This window comes from Pristiophorus japonicus, chromosome 3, assembly GCF_044704955.1.
Source record: "Pristiophorus japonicus isolate sPriJap1 chromosome 3, sPriJap1.hap1, whole genome shotgun sequence".
Classification (NCBI taxonomy): Eukaryota; Metazoa; Chordata; class Chondrichthyes; family Pristiophoridae; genus Pristiophorus; species Pristiophorus japonicus.
This window is the reverse complement of record NC_091979.1, coordinates 24,086,523-24,105,357: the sequence shown is the minus strand read 5'-3', so window position 1 is coordinate 24,105,357 and position 18,835 is coordinate 24,086,523. Positions and strand designations below refer to the sequence as shown.

At 47.2% G+C, this 18,835-nt stretch overlaps 1 protein-coding gene across 4 annotated transcripts in view; it reads right to left on the bottom strand.

Moving 5' to 3' along the window:
* Window positions 1–18,599, bottom strand: part of sec22a (SEC22 homolog A, vesicle trafficking protein) — an 89,250-nt gene extending 70,651 nt beyond the window's left edge. Inside the window, exons 1-2 of one of the 4 annotated variants that reach the window (XM_070875259.1) lie at window positions 18,273–18,599; window positions 9,175–9,340 (exon numbers count right to left, since the gene is read on the bottom strand). The gene's annotated coding sequence lies outside the window, so the exon portion shown is untranslated. The remainder of the gene's footprint in view (window positions 1–9,174; window positions 9,341–18,272) is intronic. The other 3 variants (XM_070875260.1, XM_070875261.1, XM_070875257.1) reach the window with 3 other exon arrangements.
* Between the last annotated feature and the right edge of the window lie 236 nt (window positions 18,600–18,835).

The window sequence follows — 18,835 nt, the reverse complement described above, 5'->3', positions numbered from 1 at the left end:
CCAGGGATTCCCAAGAGTCAGTGGGGATGTTACATTTTTTCAAGGAGGCTTTGAGGGCACCCTTGAAGCGTTTTCTCTGCCCTCCTGAGACTCGCTTGCCGTGACGGAGCTCGGAGTAGAGTGCTTGTTTCGGGAGATGTCCGGTAGTCGTGAAAGGCGCAATATAAATCCAAGTCTTTTCTTTTCACTAGCACAGTAGGAATACTGCAAATTTCTTTTATTCATTCATGGGATGTGCTCATCCCGAATTGCCCTTGAAAAGATGGTGGTGAGCCACCTTCTTGAACCGCTGCAGTCCGTGTGGTGAAGATACAGTTCTCCCACAGTGCTGTCAGGGAGGGAGTTCCATGATTTTGATCCAGTGACGATGAAGTTTCATCCACAACCAATTTGGCTAAAAGAAAGACTTGCATTTATATAGCACCACCGGATGTCTCAAAGCACTTTACAGCCAATGAAGAACTTTTGAAGTGAAGTACTTTTGGAGTGCAGTCACTGTTCAACCTACGCCGTCTCCAGGCCAGGTCCAAGACCATCCCAACCTCTGTCGTCGAGCTACAATACGCGGACGACGCCTGCGTCTGCGCACATACAGAGGCTGAACTCCAGGACATAGTCGACGTATTTACTGAGGTGTACGAAAGCATGGGCCTTATGCTAAACATCAGCAAGACAAAGGTCCTCCACCAGCCTGACTTTATCGCACAGCACTGTCCCCCAGTCATCAAGATCCACGGCGCGGCTCTGAACAACTTGGACCACTTCCCATATCTCAGGAGCCTATCAACAAGAGCAGGCATTGGCGACGAGATCCAACACTGCCTCCAGTGCGCCAGTGCAACCTTAGGCCGCCTGAGGAAAAGTGTGTTTGAAGACCAAGCCCTCAAAACTGCCACCAAGCGCATGGTATACAGCGCTATAGTAATACCCGCCCTCCTGTATGGCTCAGAAACATGGACCATGTACAGTTGACACCTCAAGTCATTGGAGAAATACCACCAACGATGTCTCCGCAAGATCCTACGAATCCCCTGGGAGGACAGATGCACCAACATCAGCGTCCTCGACCAGGCCAACATCCCCAGCATCGAAGCACTGACCACACTCGATCAGCTCCGCTGGGCAGGCAACATAGTTCGCATGCCAGACACGAGGCTCCCAAAGTAAGGGCTCTACTCGGAACTTCTACATGGCAAACGAGCCAAAGGTGGGCAGTGAAACATAGAAACATAGAAAATAGGTGCAGGAGTAGGCCATTCAGCCCTTCCAGCCTGCACCGCCATTCAATGAGTTCATAGCTGAACATGAAACTTCAGTACCCCCTTCCTGCTTTCTCGCCATACCCCTTGATCCTCCGAGTAGTAAGGACTTCATCTAACTCCCTTTTGAATATATTTAGTGAATTGGCCTCAACTACTTTCTGTGGTAGAGAATTCCACAGGTTCACCACTCTCTGGGTGAAGAAGTTTCTCCTCATCTCGGTCCTAAATGGCTTATCCCTTATCCTTAGACTGTGACCCTGGTTCTGGACTTCCCCAACATTGGGAACATTCTTTCTGCATCTAACCTGTCTAAACCAGTCAGAATTTTAAACGTTTCTATGAGGTCCCCTCTCATTCTTCTGAATTCCAGTGAATACAAGCCCAGTTGATCCAGTCTTTCTTGATAGGTCAGTCCCACCATCCCGGGAATCAGTCTGGTGAATCTTCGCTGCACTCCCTCAATAGCAAGAATGTCCTTCCTCAAGTTAGGAGACCAAAACTGTACACAATACTCCAGGTGTGGCCTCACCAAGGCCCTGTACAACTGTAGCAACTGTACTCAAATCCCCTCGCTATGAAGGCCAACATGCCATTTGCTTTCTTAACCGCCTTCTGTACCTGCATGCTAACCTTCAATGACTGATGTACCATGACACCCAGATCTCGTTGCACCTTCCCTTTTCCTAATCTATCACCATTCAGATAATAGTTTGTCTCTCTGTTTTTATCACCAAAGTGGATAACCTCACATTTATCCACATTATACTTCATCTGCCATTCATTTGCCCACTCACCTAACCTATCCAAGTCACTCTGCAGCCTCATAGCATCCTCCTCGCAGCTCACACTGCCACCCAACTTAGTGTCATCCACAAATTTGGAGATACTACATTTAATCCCCTCGTCTAAATCATTAATGTACAATGCCCCAGCACAGAACCTTGCGGTACCCCACTAGTCACTGCCTGCCATTCTGAAAAGTACCCATTTACTCCTACTCTTTGCTTCCTGTCTGACAACCAGTTCTCAATCCACGTCAGCACACTACCCCCAATCCCATGTGCTTTAACTTTGCACATTAATCTCTTGTGTGGGACCTTGTCGAAAGCCTTCTGAAAGTCCAAATATACCACATCAACTGGTTCTCCTTTGTCCACTTTACTGGAAACATCCTCAAAAAATTCCAGAAGATTTGTCAAGCATGATTTCCCTTTCACAAATCCATGTTGACTTGGACCTATCATGTCACCATTTTCCAAATGCGCTGCTATGACATCCTTAATAATTGATTCCATCATTTTACCCACTACTGAGGTCAGGCTGACCGGTCTATAATTCCGTTTTCTCTCTCCCTCCTTTTTTAAAAAGTGGGGTTACATTGGCTACCCTCCACTCGATAGGAACTGATCCAGAGTCAATGGAATGTTGGAAAATGAATGTCAATGCATCCGCTATTTCCAAGGCCACCTCCTTAAGTACTCTGGGATGCAGTCCATCAGGCCCTGGGGATTTATCGGCCTTCAATCCCATCAATTTCCCCAACACAATTTCCCGACTAATAAAGATTCCCCTCAGTTCCTCCTCCTTACTAGACCCTCTGACCCCTTTTATGTCTGGAAGGTTGTTTGTGTCCTCCTTAGTGAATACCGAACCAAAGTACTTGTTCAATTGGTCTGCCATTTCTTTGTCCCCCGTTATGACTTCCCCTGATTCTGACTGCAGGGGACCTACGTTTGTCTTTACTAACCTTTTTCTCTTTACATACCTATAGAAACTTTTGCAATCCGCCTTAATGTTCCCTGCAAGCTTCTTCTCGTACTCCATTTTCCCTGCCCTAATCAAACCCTTTGTCCTCCTCTGCTGAGTTCTAAATTTCTCCCAGTCCCCGGGTTCGCTGCTATTTCTGGCCAATTTGTATGCCATTTCCTTGGCTTTAATACTATCCCTGATTTCCCTAGATAGCCACGGTTGAGCCACCTTCCCTTTTTTATTTTTTACGCCAGACAGGAATGTACAATTGTTGTAATTCATCCATGCAGTCTCTAAATGTCTGCCATTGCCCATCCACAGTCAACCCCTTAAGTATCATTCGCCAATCTAGCCTAGCCAATTCACACCTCATACCTTCAAAGTTACCCTTCTTTAAGTTCTGGACCATGGTTACAAGGACACCCTCAAAGCCTCCCTGATAAAGTGCAACATTCCCACTGACACCTGGGTGACCCTGGCTAAAGACTGCCGTAAGTGGAGCAAGCGCATCCAGGAGGGCACTGAGCTCCTCGAGTCTCGTCGCCAAGAGCATGCAGAAATCAAGTGCATGCAGCGGAATGAGCATGCGGTAAATCAGTTCCCTCAATGACTATCTGTCCCACCTGTGACGGGACTGTGGTTCTCCTATTGGACTATACAGCCACCTGAGAACTCATGTTAAGAGTGGAAGCAAGTCTTCCTCGATTCCGAGGGAGTGCCTATGATGATGGGGACTGTTGTAATGTAGGCTACTTAATTGTAATATCTTTTAGCACACTCCTGTTTGAGTACCGTGTTTAAGTTGATCATGAATACGAGAAGTTTTACCAGTTTTCAAGACACGTGGCCAATGACCCCCATGAGGTGTGCGGCCGCGCTTCAATTTGGAAGTCCCGTGCAGGCCGTTCACAAGCCGTTGCGGCAGAAAGAGATAATGCAGATGCGAGGGGCCGCACACGTAAAAAGAATTTAGAGGGAACATTGCACCTGGCTACACTTTTAAAAGCTACACTAACCTCCAGATTGAATCTGCATTCCCCTTTTACCATGCGGAGATCCGAGGTGCCTATCTTAATTGACCCACAATTTTAAAAAAAGCACATTTTTACTATTTGGCACTCAAACCTAACATTTATCGTATAGAACTTTGCATGGAAAAATCAACTCGACAACAAGAATCCAGGCATTTGAAATATAGTGGCTGAAATAATACTGTGATAAGCAAAGCTGCCTAGGTCATTGTGAATTCCTCCCACTGACATGTCTTAGCGGCGGGCAACGTGACCTGTAAAATAAGTGCCATGTAATACAGAGAGCTTTCACCGTGGAGTCTGGATGTGAAATTGTTATAGAGCAGGACAGGGAAAAACTGCTCTTCACCCCATGCAACGTGATTGGTTATCCATGTGCTGCATCAATATAAATTCAGCCATTGCAGCTTCCCAGGCTATCTAAAGACGTCAAACAATTTTGCCAATTGATTCTAACTATTTTTCTATAATCAAGATATTCATGAGCAATATTGATGATCATGAGATAATAAGAACATAAGAAATAGGAACAGGAATAGGCCATATGGCCCCTCGAGCCTGCTCCATCATTCATCGACTCAGCTCCACTTTTCTACTCACTCTCCATAACCATTTATCGTTTAAGAAACTGTCTATATCTGTCTTAAATTTATTCAATGTCCCAGCTTCCACAGCTCTCTGAGGCAGCAAATTCCACAGATTTATAAACCTAAGAAAAAAATTCTTCCTCATCTCTATTTTAAATGGGAGGCCCCTTATTCTAAGATCATGCTCTCTAGTTATAGTCTCTCAATCAGTGGAAACATCCTCTCTGCATCCACCTTGTCAAGCACCTTCATAATCTTATATGTTTCGATAAGATCACCTCTCATTCTTCTGAGTTCCAATGAGTAGAGGCCCAACCTACTCAACCTTTCTTCATCCCCGGAACAACATAGTGAACCTTCTTTGAACTGCCTCCAAAGCAAGTATATCCTTTCCTAAATATGGCAACCAAAACTGCACGCAGTATTCCAGATGTTGCCTCACCAATAGAAACATAGAAAATAGGTGCAGGAGCAGGCCATTCGGCCCTTCGAGCCTGCACCACCATTCAATATGATCATGACTGATCATGCAATTTTAATACCCCATTCCTGTTTTCTCTCCATACCCCTTGATCCCTTTAGCCGTAAGGGTCACATCTAATTCCCTTTTGAATATATCTAACGAACTGGCCTCAACAACTTTCTGTGGTAGAGAATTCCACAGGTTCACAATTCTCTGAGTGAAGAAGTTTCTCCTCATCTCGGTCCTAACTGGCTTACCCCTTATCCTTAAACTGTGACCCCTGATTCTAGACTTCCCCAACATTGGGAACATTCTTCCTGCATCTAACCTATCCAATCCCGTCAGAATTTTATATGTTTCTGAGATCCCCTCTCATTCTTCTAAATTCCAGTGAATATAAGCCTAGTCGATCCAGTCTTTCGACATATGTCAGTCCTGCCATCCCGGGAATCAGTCTGGTTAACCTTCGCTGCACTCCCTCAATAGCAAGAACGTCCTTCCTCAGATTAGGAGACCAAAACTGTACATAATATTCAAGGTGTGGCCTCACTAAAGCCCTGTACAACTGCATTAAGACTTCCCCTGCTCCTATACTCAATTCCTCTCGCTATGAAGGCCAACATGCCATTTGCCTTCTTCACCGCCTGCTGTACCTGCATGCCAACTTTCAATGGCTGATGTACCATGACACTCAGGTGTCGTCGCACCTCCCCTTTTCCTAATCTGTCACCATTCAGATAATATTCTGCCTTCCTGTTTTTGCCATCAAAGTGAATAATGTCACGTTTATCTACATTATATTGTATCTGCCATGCATTTGCCCACTCACCTAAACTGTCCAAGTCACCCTGCAGCCTCTTAGCATCCTCCTCACAGCCCACACTGTCATCTACATTCAATTCCTTCGTCTAAATCATTAATGTATATTGTAAATAGCTGGGGTACCAGCACTGAACCTTGCGGTACCCCACAAGTCACTGCCTGCCATTCTGAAAAGGACCCGTTTATTCCTACTCTTTGGTTCCTGTTTGCCAACCAGTTCTCTATCAATACATTACCCCCAATATCATGTGCTTTAATTTTGCACACTAATCTCTTGTGTGGGACCTTGTCAAAAGCCTTTTGAAAGTCCAAATACACATCCACTGGTTCTCCCTTGTCCTTGTACTAGTTACATCCTCAAAAAATTCTCGAAGATTTGTCAAGCATGATTTCCCTTTCATAAATCCAGGCTGACTTGGACCGATCCCGTCACTGCTTTACAAATGCGCTACTATTACATCTTTAATAATTGATTCCAACGTTTTCCCCACGACCGGTGTCAGGCTAACCGGTCTATAATTCCATGTTTTCTCTCTCCCTCCTTTTTTTAAAAGTGGGGTTACATTAGCTACCCTCTAATCCATAAGAACTGATCCAGAGTCTATAGAATGTTGGAAAATGACCAACAATGCATCCACTATTTCTAGGGCCACTTCCTGAAGTACTCTGGGATGCAGACTGTCAGGCCCTGGGGATTTATCGGCCTTCAATCCCATCAATTTTCCTAACACAATTTGCTAATAAGGATTTCCTTCAGTTCCTCCTTCTCGCTAGACCCTTGGCCCCCTAGTATTTCAGGAAGGTTATTTGTGTCTTCCTTAGTGAAACATAGAAAATAGGTGCAGGAGGAGGCCATTCGGCCCTTCGAGCCTGCACCACCATTCCACAAGATCATGGCTGATCATTCACCTCAGTATCCCTTTCCTGTTTTCTCTCCATACCCCTTGATCCCTTTAGCCGTAAGGACCATATCTAACTCCCTCTTGAATATATCCAATGATCTGGCATCAACAACTCTCTGCGGTAGAGAATTCCACAGGTTAACAACTCTCTGAGTGAAGAAGTTTCTCCTCATCTCAGTCCTAAATGGCTTACCCCTTATCCTTAGACTGTGTCCCCTGGTTCTGGACTTCCCAAACATCGGGAACATTCTTCCTGCATCTAACCTGTCCAGTCCCGTCAGAATTTTATATGTTTCTATGAGATCACCTCTCATCATTCTAAACTCCAGTGCATACAGGCCCAGTCGATCCAGTCTCTCCTCATATGTCAGTCCTGCCATCCCGGGAATCAGTCTGGTTCGCTGCACTCCCTCAATAGCAAGAACATCCTTCCTCAGATTAGGAGACCAAAACTGAACACAATATTCCAGGTGAGGCCTCACCAAGGCCCTATACAAGTGCAGTAAGACCTCCCTGCTCCTATACTCAAATCCCCTAGCTATAAAGGCCAACATAACATTTGCCTTCTTCACCACCTGCTGTACCTGCATGCCAACTTTCAATAACTGATGTACCATGACACCCAGATCTCGTTGCACCTCCCCTTTTCCTAATCTGCCGCCATTTAGATAATATTCTGTCTTCCTGTTTTTGCCACCAAAGTGGATAACCTCACATTTATCCACATTATACTGCATCTGCTATGCATTTGCCCACTCATCTAACCTGTCCAAGTCACCCTGCAACCTCTTAGCATCCTCCTCACAGCTCACACTGCCACCCAGCTTCGTGTCATTTGCAAACTTGGAGATATTACACTCAATTCCTTCATCTCATCATCATCATAGGCAGTCCCTCGGGATCGAGGAAGACTTGCTTCCACTCTTAGCATGAGTTCTTAGGTGGCTGTACAGTCCAATACAAGAACCACAGTTTCTGTCACAGGTGGGACAGATAGTCGCTGAGGGAAAGGGTGAGCATGGAGCCTGGTTTGCCGCACGCTCCTTCCGCTGCCTGCGCTTGATTTCTGCATGCTCTCGGCGACGATATTCGAGGAGCTCAGCACCCTCCCGAATGCACTTCCTCCACTTAGGGCGGTCTATGGCCAAGGACTCCCAGGTGTCAGTGGGGATGTCGCACTTTATCAGGGAGGCTCTGAGGGTGTCCTTGTAATGTTTCCTCATCTAAATCATTAATGTATATTGTAAATAGCTGGGGTCTCAGTATTGAGCCCTGCAGCACCCCACTAGTCACTGCCTGCCATTCTGAAAAGGACCCGTTTATCCCCACTCTCTGCTTCCTGTCTGCCAACCAGTTCTCTATCCACGTCAGTACATTACCCCCAATACCATGTGCTTTAATTGTAAAGACAGTACCAAAGTATTTGTTCAATTGGTCTGCCATTTCTTTGTTCCCCATTATAAATTCACCTGATTCTGACTGCAAGGGACCTACATTTGTCTTCACCAATCTTTTTCCCTTCACATATCCATAGAAGCTTTTGCAGTCAGTTCCCTGCAAGCTTACTCTCATACTCTATTTTCATCGTCCTAATAAAACCCTTTGTCTTCCTCTGCTGAATTCTAAATTTCTCCCAGTCCTCAGATTTGCTGCTTTTTCTGACCAATTTATATGCCTCTTCCTTGGATAATTTCCCTTGTTAGCCACGGTTGAGCCTCCTTCCCAGTTTTATTTTTACGCCAGACAGGGATGTACAATTGGTGAAGTTCATCCATGTGATCTTTAAATTCCTTGTCTCTCCTAGCCAATTCACGTCTCATACCATCGCAGTTACCTTTCTTGAAGTTACCTTATATACGTTATATAACTGTCGCAAGACTTTCCTGCTTTTGGAGATCGAGGTTACAGGAGGGAATACAGTTACGTGGACAGGCTGGAGAAGCTGGGGTTGTTCTCCTTGGAGGAGATTTTATAGAGATGTTTAAAATCATGAGGGGTTTAGAGTAAATAAAGAGAAACTGTTTCCAATGGCTGAAGGGCCGATAACGAGAGGGCACAGATTTATGGCGATTGGCAACAGAACCAGAGGCGACATGAGAAAAAGCTTTTTTAAGCAACGAATAGTTAGGATTTGGAATGCACTGCCCGATAGGGTGGTGGATACAGATACAATAGTAGCTTTCAAAAGGGAATTGGATAAATACATGAAAGAGAAAAAATTGCAGGGATATGGGGAAAGAGCGGGGGAGTGGGACTGAATGAATTGCTTTTTGAAAGAGCTGGTGCAGACTCGATGGGCTGAATGGCCTCCTTGTGCGCTGTACTATTCCATGATTCTATCATTGTGCAATCACTTACCTACAAGTTTCTACAATACCTGGATAAATCAATGCTTTCTCAATAAATATTCCACCTTGAGTTCACATGGTTCAACAACGCCCTTAACATAATAAAACGGACCAAGGTGCTTCCCAAGAGCTTATACGGTCGGAGGTCGGCCAGGTGTGCATTGTAGTAGTCGAGTCTAGAGGTAACAGAAGCATGATTATCTGGTCATATCTCACTACTGTTTGTGGGAGCGTGCTGTGTGTAACACGGTCGCATTTTTCCTTACATTACAACAGCGACTACACTTCGCAAGTGCTTCATTGGCTGTAAAGTGCTTTATGATGTCTTGATAAAAATGCAAGTTTGTTCTTTCATTTCTTTGAAAGAACAGATTTAGGTGTTAAAGAAAACTAGCATGCTTTCACATCTCATGGCATTCTGTCCTAGCCTGAAAGAGATCCAGAGGAAATAATCAAAATCAATGACTCCCACACTATTAATTATGCTGGACCCTCCCTCACAGTCATCGCTAAGCTTGTGGGAAGACTGATCTTCACCCCTCTGGCTAGTGCCAAAAGAATACTAAGTCACTTGTGAGATCACAGCCCAGACTCCTAAATGAGTGGAAAACTCTGCTCTTAGAACAACATTAATTGCAAAAGAATTTAATCTGCTCTGAAGGATAGAGTGTCCTTTTGTTAATGATAAAAAATGGAAGTCAGCTATTCAACAATGTGTAATGCAATACAGATGTTGAGATTGGTTTGCTCTGGAACAGAGCGCATTAGAACAGAAGAATATTTATTATTTAATATAAGCTGATTTGCTTATTAGAACAGAAGGTTGGGCTTATGGGAGATACAAGTACTAACCTAAATATATCATACCAACAGTGGATAGTCAAGGGGCTATGGGGGGGGGGGGAAGGAACTTAACACAATCACAATCACTAAGCAGTGATAATCAGTAAAATAATGGGATTAAAGGCAGATAAATCCCCTGGAACTGATGGCTTGCATCCTAGGGTCTCAAGAGAAGTAGCGGCAGGGATTGTGGATGCATTGGTTGTAATTTAACAAAATTCCCTGGATTCTGGGGAGGTCCCAGCAGATTGGAAAACTGCAAATGTAACGCCCCTATTTAGAAAAAGGAGGCAGACAAAAAGCAGGAAACTATAGACCAGTTAGCCTAACATCTGTGGTTGGAAAAATGGTGGGAGTTCATTATTAAAGAAGCAGCAGCAGGACATTTGGAAAAGCAAAATTCGGCCAGGCAGAGTCAGCATGGATTTATGAAGGGGAAATCATGTTTGACAAATTTGCTGGAATTCTTTGAGGATGTAAAGAACAGGGTGGATAAAGGGGAACCAGTGGATGTGGTGTATTTGGACTTCCAGAAGGCATTTGACAAGGTGCCACATAAAAGATTACTGCACAAGATAAAAGTTCACGGGGTTGGGGGTAATATATTAGTTAGCCAATCCTCTATCCATGCTAACATAAAACAGAGTGTCGGGATAAATGGTTCATTCTCAGGTTGGCAACCAGTAACTAGTGGGGTGCCGCAGGGATCAGTGCTGGAACCCCAACTATTTACAATCTATATTAACTACTTCGAAGAAGGGACTGAGTGTAACGTAGCCAAGTTTGCTGATGATACAAAGATGGGAGGAAAAGCAATGTGAGAAGGACACAAAAAATCTGCAAAAGGACATAGACAGGCTAAGTGAGTGGGCAAAAATTTGGCAGATGGAGTATAATGTTGGAAAGTGTGAAGTCATGCACTTTGGCAGAAAAAAAAATCGAAGAGCAAGTTATTATTTAAATGGAGAAGAATTGCCAAGTGCCGCAGTACAGCGAGACCTGGGGATATTTGTGCATGAAACACAAAATGATAGTATGCAGGTACAGCAAGTGATCAGGAAGGCCAATGGTATCTTGATCTTTATTGCAAAGGGGATGGAGTATAAAAGCAGGGAAGTCTTGCTACAGCTATACAGAGTATTGGTGAGGCCACACCTGGAATACTGCGTGCAGTTTTGGTTTCCATATTTACGAAAGGATATACTTGCTTTGGAGGCAGTTCAGAGAGGGTTCACTAGGTTGATTCCCGGGTTGAGGGGATTGACTTATGAGGAAAGGTGGAGTAGGTTGTGCCTCTACTCATTAGAGCTCAGAAGAATGAGAGGTGATCTTATCGAAACGTGTACAATTATGAGGGGGCTTGACAAGGTGGATGCAGAGAGGATGTTTCCACTGATGGGGGAGACTAGAACTAGAGGGCATGATCTTAGAATAAGGGGCCGCCCATTTAAAACAGAGAAGAGGAGGAATTTCTTCTCTCAGAGGGTTGTAAATCTGTGGAATTTGCTGCCTCAGAGAGCTGTGGAAGCTAGGATATTGAATAAATTTAAGACAGAAATAGACAGTTTCTTGAACGATAAGATAAGGGGTTATGGGGAGCAGGTGCGGAAGTGGAGCTGAGTGCATGATCAGATCAGCCATGATCTTATTGAATGGCGGAGCAGGCTCGAGGGGCCGTATGGCCTACTCCTGTTCCTATTTCTTATGTTCTTATGTATCATCATAGGTAGTCCCTCGGAATCGAGGAAGACTTGCTTCCACTCCTGAAGTGAGTTCTTTGGTGGCTGAACAGTCCAATACAAGAGCCACAGACTCTGTCACAGGTGGACAGATAGTCGTTGAGGGAAGGGGTGGGTGAGACTGGTTTGCCGCAGCCTCTTTCCGCTGCCTGCGCTTGATCTCTGCATGCTCTCGGCATTGAGACTCGAGGTGCTCAGCGCCCTCTCGGATGCACTTCCTCCACTTAGGGCCATGGACTCCCAGGTGTCAGTGGGGATGTCGCACTTTATCAGGGAGGCTTTGAGGGTGTCCTAGTAGTGATTCCGCTGCCCACCTTTGGCTCGATTGCCGTGAAGGAGCTCCAAGTAGAGTACTTGCTTTGGGAGTCTCGTGTCTGGCATCCGAACTATGTGACCTGCCCAGCGGAGCTGATCGAGTGTGGTCAGTGCTTCAATGCTGGGGGTGCTAGCCTAAATATATAAAACCTTTATAAATCACTGGTTAAGCCTCAACTGGAGTATTGCGACCAATTCTGGGAAACACACTTTAAAGATAGACTTGCATTTATATAGCGCCTTTCACGACCACCAGACGTCTCAAAGTGTTTTACAGCCAATGAAGTACTTTTGGAGTGTAGTCACTGTTGTAATGTTGGGAAACGTGGCAGCCAATTTGTGCACAAGCAAGCCCCCACACACAGCAATGAGATAATGACTGGATAATCTGTATTTTTTGTTATGTTGATTAAAGGATAAATATTGGCCAGGACACCGAGGATAATTCCCCTGCTCTTCTTTGAAATAGTGCCATGGGATCTTTTACATCCACCTTAGCGGGCAGAAGAGGCTTCAGTTTAGCGTCTCATCCGAAAGACGGCACCTCCGACAGTGCAGCACTGCACTGGAGTGTCAGCCTAGATTTTTTTGTTCTCAAGCCACAACCTTCTGACTCAGAAGAATGTCAAGGCCTTGGAGAGGGTGCAGAGATTTCCTAGAATGGTAGCAGGGATGAGGGATGTGCGTATTTTAGTGCCACTGGTTCAGTTGACCCTTGTGAAGGAGCTTGCTCTGTGTTTGGATGCTGCAGTGATCTGCTGTCTGCTAAAGGCACACAGACAGTGCAGTGTTCTCCTTCTTCCTCTATTACCATTAACAGTGATGGGATAGTCCTTGCTTTGCTTTGTGCACCGGAGCCTTTGCTGGAAGTCTCAGAAAGCCTTTGTGCACTGCCAGGAGTCTGGAAATGCTGCTGGATTTAGCAGCGGATGCCTTTATTAATCATTTTTAGATTCTATGGAGCCTCTTGATCTGTAGTTGGATTACTATTTTCCAGATTGGATGAAAGTTGGCTTTGTACAGGCTGAAGTTCTTGGGCTAAATCCATGTCCTTCCACAGAGACCCAGCGTGACCAATGCCCTGGTGGGGGTGTCAACTATGTGCTGTGTCCAAGACATAATCTTCTGAAACATTATGCCGAACAATCTCTCCTCGTTGCTGGCCTTGATTGGTTTTAACAATAGCCCAATACTTACATTCCTTCTTGGTTTTTTGGAGACTATGCACTGTGATTTTCTAGAGTTCAGCAGGCCCATATTTCCAGATTATCCACACATCTCTGAAGCTTTTCTGATGCAGGAGAATATCCAAATGGCAAAGTAATCTGAAAACTGCAAGCAAGCGAGCCCCAGGTGGGCAGAGGAAACATTTCAAGGACACACTCAAAGCCTCCTTAATAAAACGCAACATCCCCACCGACACCTGGGAGTCCCTGGCCAAAGACCGCCCTAAGTGGAGGAAGAGCATCCGGGAGGGCCCTGAGCACCTAGAGTCTCATCGCCGAGAGCATGCAGAAAACAGGCACAGGCAGCGGAAGGAGCGTGCGGGCAAACCACACTCCCCCACCCTTTTCTTCAACGACTGTCTGTCCCACCTGTGACAGAGACTGTAATTCCGTATTGGACTGTTCAGTCACCTAAGAACTCACTTTTAGAGTGGAAGCAAGTCTTCCTCGATTTCGAGGGACTGCCTATGATGATGATGATGCCCAATTGGACACCAATCATGCGCTCCGTCAGGAAATTCAACATCCATCAAGTCAGCTCACAGGAGATGTCACAGTTTGTCGAAAGCCCTGTCCACAACATCGCCGGTGCAAACCCTTTCTTGTTGTGAGCTCAGATGATGTACTCAAGACAGTCGCAGCAAGTTGTCGCTGGTGTTTCTTCCTCTCCTGAAACCTGCTTGGCTCTCTCGACTGGCAGAGGAACTGGGAAGCGTCAGATCTTTCAACTTCCTCTGCCTGGAGGATGATCGGTGCAAAATGGCTGCTCGCTCGCTAGTCTAAATCCACCAATAAGAGAACAAATAACCTATCCCTGGTTTCCAGCCCTAGAAACTTTAAAAGAACGGAGGAGGAGCACAACTCGAAGTCAGCATTGCACGAAAACTTGCCATGAAAACAACCAAGAGAAGGACCATCAGGGCATCGTTGGCTGGTTAAAAGCTCACAGGCCACATCTTTAGGGCATTAAGTAGTCCTTTTATCCCCAAACCAGCAGTTCTTTCATATTGTTATTTACGCACTGCAGTAAATTAGATAGTTATTCGTGTTAATTTTCAGGTAGTTTCCAGTGTGGTGTGACTGCCAGAGATTGACACTTTGGATAGGCGAGAGATTGATTTGGTGACACACAGCTTTATGGTCTGCTGACCGTCTACTCCTTTTAATTCATAGGGGTCGAAATTCCCCTGCTGTGTGCCTCCCGTTAGCACCTCCGGAGGGAGGGGGGAGGCGCGAAAGTGTTTTCGCTCGGTGGAGGGGGGGGTCTACCGGCTCCTTTGAAATTGGCAACGCCGCACCCCCACTGGTAGCGCCCTAGACCACTGCGCCTCTGGCGATGTCATCGCCCCTATTCGCCCCGCGACGGCCCAGTTTCGCCCCACGGTCAGCACCAGCCTCACGGGGAGAAACTTAAAAGGTGAGGCGTGCGCCGCCATTTTGCGCCGCCCTCTGACTTACAGGTCCGGTCTGGGAGTCCATTTTCGCAGGATCCGTGCCGCGATGGTGCAGCCCGGCACTCTGTTTCGGTGCCGGGCTGCAGCCACTGCACCCTGCATCCCTGGTGGCCTAGTGGAGGCTCATCAAAAGCCCTGCAGAGCTCGCAGCGTGCCCTCCCCTTTAACGGCCCTTGGATCGCACCGACATTTATTCGGGTATCGCCCCCTGAGCTCGCCCCCCCTCCAGAGTAAGTGTAACGCACCACATTGCGCCCCACTTTCTCTCGGGGGCGGTGACCCCCAATTTAGTTTGCGGTGCGGAACTTCAGCGCTAACGCAGGAAATTTTCAGAGTGGAAGCAAGTCTTCCTCAATTCCAAGGGACTGCCTATGATGATGATAATCCAAACTACTTGATCATTCAAAATTTTCTTAGCATTAATTTCCCACATTGCTTGATTCAAATGATTGGATAATTCAATTTTGACTCTAACAATCAGTTGGCAATGGTTTTGTTTATATCAGTCGCAAAGCTCCATGTAAGCAATTAAAGGCAGTTATATTGCAATCCAAGTACTAGCTTCTTTGTGCAGCCAGCTGCAACCCAAAATGTAAAACAGCCAGGACTCATTATGATCAACAGCCTTCAAGATCCACTGAAAACAAGAGTTTGAAACTCTTCTGAACGGCCTGGTTCTAATTTGAAGATTCTGTCCTCTTGTTCTGGATTTTCCCATCAGAAGAAATAGTTTCTCTGTATCTACCCTATCAATTCCTTTTATCATTTTAAACACCTCAATCAGATCACCCCCTCAACCTTCTAAACTCAAGGGAATACAACCTACGTTTATACAACTTTTACAAAGTGAACTTGTTAACCATTGCATCAAATGACAATTCTCGATGGGTCTGTTGTTAAATTATCAAGAGTCTGGTTTTATTTTCTCCCTCCTTCTTCTGCAGACACTGACTATGCTTGGGTACCGTTATAATGGCAACTTTAGTACCTTGCCTAAGTGGTTGCTATTCATCCGTGAGCCGATACAGCGAGCATTGACAGCCTAAGACTGTAGAGGGACGTCACAGTCAAGCTGGATACTCTTCTTACGGCCTTCAGAAGTGGAAAGAGAGTTGATTCGCCCTTTTCTGCTATGGCAACCTGAAGCCAATAATTGTTCCCATATCACCACGCTATACAATCATACAAAACTGACAGGCAGGAAAAGTCCAGATGATCCGTCAAGTCTGCCCCGCGTCATAGAAAGATTTCCGACACAGGAGGCCATTCAGCCCATCGTGTCCGTGCCGGTCGAAAGAGTTACCCAGCTTAATTCCAACTTCCAGCACTAGGTCCGTAGCCCTGTAGGTTAAGGCTCTTTAAGTGCACATCCAAGTACGTTTTAAATGTGGTGAGGTTGTCTGCCTCTACCAACTTTTCAGGCAGTGAGTTCCAGACCCCCCCACTACCCTCTGGGTGAAGAAATGTTTCCTCATCTCCCCTCTAATTCTTCTACCAACTATTTTAAATCTATGCCCCCTGGTTATTGACCCCTCTGCCAAGGGAAATAGGTCCTTCCTAACCAATAAGGGAAAAAATACTCTGGAAAATGTCTCTCCCAACACCCACCACCCCCTCCACGCGATGGAAACCTGTCCAGGAGCTCACACAGACCAAGTTTTATCTCTAAAGGCACTTAAATTATGCCATCTCTGCCCCAGTCAGGTACCGGTCCAGCTCCCTCTTACAGGCTATAGAGAGTCAACACACCTCACACCAGCCGGCAATGTATTGCAGAGGCTCACTACTCTCTGGGAAAAGATCTGCCTAATATCCAATCTATTCCTACTCCTACACAGTTTAAAGACGCGTTTCCTGGTCCTTCCCAATCTGTAAAACTGGAATAATCGATCAGTAGGGAACTATCCAGCCGTATCATTATTTGAAAGCCCTCCATCAGATCATCGAATCACTGACTGAGATGCACTGCCTACTTTGAAACTGAGCCATGCAGGATTGGTTTGATTGTGGATTTGTGATCTCAGCTGCAGCATTAACAGGGACACTGTGCTTGAGAGCTGCTAACTCAGTTGAGAGTCCTGATCAAACCTGGGGTCTTCCTAGTCATTGGGGATGAGTTAAACACTGAACAATGCAATTAACCAGAAATGCTGTTGGAAGTTCGCACAAGGGTCTGATTAAAAGAACCACAATTTCAGCAAAATGTACACTCAAGTGTAGCAGTCTGAGCTGGCAACCACACTGATTCTGCACTGGCAACCATGTTGACTCCGTGTTCACAGTTAAGTCGTTCTAGTCGGCTGCCTTTGCCATCAGATGCTTCACGTTATAATTTTTTCTGACAGTCCTGTAGCAAATATTATGTGGAGGTCAATAATTGAGTGAATATACAGTGAGTTTCTTGTAAAGACTGGAAACGTTGGCAGTTAAGCAGAAGCACCAAATGTACAACACAGACAAACTATCGAGCGAAGGGACTCCTGCCAAACCTCCCGCATCTGCCAGGTGCCACACACGTGTCCCTTAGGCAGTTTTAAAGCAGCATAAGTCTACATAAAAATTGTTTATTCTCCCCATTTTCTTCATGTTTTAGTTATAAAAATATTGGAGCAGAGGGGGAAAAAAGGCTGTTTGATTGGGCAGGTCATGTGAGGAAAACTCCTGGAATATGTCCAACCAAAGTTGGCAACATGAAGGTTAAACGGGTGGAGAAGGGGTGGAGTTAGTGATATAGCCCAGTATTGACAATGTAGTCAGGGTTGGAAACCGTTATTGATAAGGCTGTTAGGGTGTCAGGATGTGTGCCAGGGGGCCAAGGGGGATTGAAGTGGGTGAGTGCGAGGGGGATTGGTATGGAGGGGGGGTGGGGACGCACCAAAGGGATTGGTATTGGGGGTCGAGGGGCATTCGCGTGGGGGAGGTGGGGGCGAAAGGGTTTGGTGCGGTGGGGGGCGAGGGCGATTGGCCGCTGGTGGGGGGCAAGGGCGATCGGCCGCGGCGGGGACCGGACGTGGGGGGGGGGGGGGCGAGGGCGAGGGGGATCGGCGCGGAGGGGAGGGGGATCGGCGCGGAGGGGAGGGCGAGGGGGATCGGCGCGGAGGGGAGGGCGAGGGGGATCGGCGCGGAGGGGAGGGCGAGGGGGATCGGCGCGGAGGGGAGGGCGAGGGGGATCGGCGCGGAGGGGAGGGCGAGGGGGATCGGCGCGGAGGGGAGGGCGAGGGGGATCGGCGCGGAGGGGAGGGCGAGGGGGATCGGCGCGGAGGGGAGGGCGAGGGGGATCGGCGCGGAGGGGAGGGCGAGGGGGATCGGCGCGGAGGGGAGGGCGAGGGGGATTGGGATGAGGGTGAGCGGGGTCAGGGTGGAAGCCGCCACTGACGGGCCGATTGTCAATACAACAACAACTTGCATTTACACAGCGCCTGTCACGCAGTGGAACGATCCGAGGCGTTTGCCAGCAGCGATAATCGGACAGGAGCAGCCGACGAGCCGCAGGAGGTGGTGTGAGGGTCGGTGGAGGCGGTTGTTCAATACCTGGGATGGGCTGTCCCGCTGCCCGCCGCTCGGACCCTGCTCCAGCGGCCCCTCTGCCGGTGTCGGGCCGCTCACTCGGGGCCTACGGCGTTACCCCGGCAACCGCCCGCCGCCCAGCCCGGGCCCGCGTTCTCTCAGGCCGCCGACTGTCCGTTCCGTGTTCGCGGCTGATTGTCGATGGTGCTGTCCGGCCTGGGCGGGGTGTGGTGTGAGTTTAAGGGGTCGCCGGTGTCGCGGCCTCGGCCTGTCACACAAACCCGCCTCAGGCCCCAGCCTCCGACAGATGTACGCATGCGCACTTCTCCTCACCTCGGACCCGCGCATGCTCACGGCTCCTCTCGTCTCTGGACCCAGACAGCCTGCCGTACGCATGCGCACGCATCCTCCCTCCTCCCCGCCCTTCGTTCCAGGCTCACACATGCGCAGTCCGGGGACGATTCCCCAGCTGTCAATCAATCAGGAGCCCGCGTGTCTGGTGTGCACGTGGCACGCGCGCCCCAGGCGTTCTGATGAATTTACAAAGCCAGCCTGAGCAAGCACATTTTTTGTTCAAAAAAAAACCC